The sequence below is a fragment of the Pundamilia nyererei genome, unplaced genomic scaffold, assembly GCF_000239375.1.
Source record: "Pundamilia nyererei isolate P.nyererei 1_Seehausen unplaced genomic scaffold, PunNye1.0 scaffold00017, whole genome shotgun sequence".
NCBI lineage: Eukaryota > Metazoa > Chordata > Actinopteri > Cichliformes > Cichlidae > Pundamilia > Pundamilia nyererei.
The window spans coordinates 560,101-561,857 of NW_005187418.1; positions in this window are offsets into that span (position 1 = coordinate 560,101).

The window sequence follows — 1,757 nt, forward strand, 5'->3', positions numbered from 1 at the left end:
CTAGCTTCATTTCCATGTGACATCAGCTAATGTGTATATAATATTTTATTAGGATCAATAACTGCTAATCGTATGTGTACATCATCTGGTCACAGTACTTTGACCCAGGAGACTCAATATTGTGTCAGTTCAGTTTTTTACTCAGTGTGTGTGTTTGTATGCCTGTGCTTAGGAACAGATAAAAGTGGTTTTGAATGGGATGCTGCATAAATACGTCCACAGCACTCTTTGGCCTGTTTGTGCAGTTGTGCTCATTGGGATTTAATCACAATGAGAGTTAAAAAAAAAAAAAAAAGCGGGTGTAGATGCTATTTACGTGATAAAAATGGGGCATTTTACCCTGATGCTAGGCAATATAATAGTATCTCATTCATAATTCAACTTTTGATCTTATGTCATAGTCCTACATGGGTTTGCTTCTGTTGTGGTCTCCTAACTGTCCCTGAGTCTAGGGCGGGTTGGGCAAGTGAGGGCCCACCTCTGAGTGGAGTTTTGGTTTCCCACTTTTCAGCCAGTTCACCTGTTGCTCATCAGTGTCATCAACAGTCAGTACTTAAGGACTAGCTCTGACACCCAGTCACGAGGGATGTGATCAGGATCCTTTGTGGAGCGCCTGCATTACTGTAGTCTCATATTCTTGCTTTCCTGTGCGGTTCACTTCTCAATTCCACTTGGCTCCATTGAGCTGGTTTGTTCCATCATCAGTGCTTCACTGGAACACTCACAGCTGTCTGCTTTGGGTCTCTCATTAATCTGACATCTTATTGTTGTGAAATTAAAACAGTAGGATGCTTTCATGGGATGTTGCTGGTGCATAAATACTACAAACAAGACATCAGCTAATATAGACGACAACCTTCAGGGGAGTAAGCTGTACCTGAGTGCCAGGTTTAGTTGCTCAGCTCCTGATGGTGGAGGACAAACACACAGAGACTTTGTGCATTATACACTGCTCAATAGAATTAATCAAACTTCTTTTTAATCAGAGTAAAGAATCAAGTCTATTAAACATCTGAGTTATTGATCTGGTCAGTTAAGTAGGAGAGAGGGTTGTTAATCAGTCTCAGCTGCTTTGGTGTTAATGAAACTAACACTGGAGGAGCGACCTGACTACTTTTGCTGTGGATTATAAAGTCTAGTCTAAGATTCATTCATTTAAACACTGAGGTCCAAGGTGTCATTAAAGAAATAACATCTTAGTGGAATGATTGCATCATATAGGTAAGAGAGAGAGACAGACACGGCTGGGTGAGCTAGGCTGACTTACATTGAGAATGAAAGAGGGTAAAGATGATACAGCACTATGCTGTAAATGTATCAGCTTATCTCACCTACGCTTTTAAAGGACACACGCTTACTCAGATTTAACAGGTATAAATCTTTTGAGACAGATCAGGATTTGCCATGATGATGGTTGCTTACTAACTAGTTTAGTTGTCTACTTGCCATGCAATGATAGCTTCACAGTTAAGTGATGCTGTTCATGCAGACTTTTCAACCAGTTGACATTTAACCTACATATAGCATCATCACAGTCGGGCTGTTTGCACAGTTCTACAGCAATGCTCTCTCTTCACAGCCAAACTGACACCTGCAATGAAGCTCAGTGAGAAATTATATTCTAAATATCCCGGCTAGAAATCTGTGAACATTAAGTTCAACAGTTCATTTTGAGGCTGAGGTATTCCAGTGTCATCATCTTTTTATGGCATTCTTGTTTTACAATACGCATCAAACCCTTTGTAACCTTGTGGAGA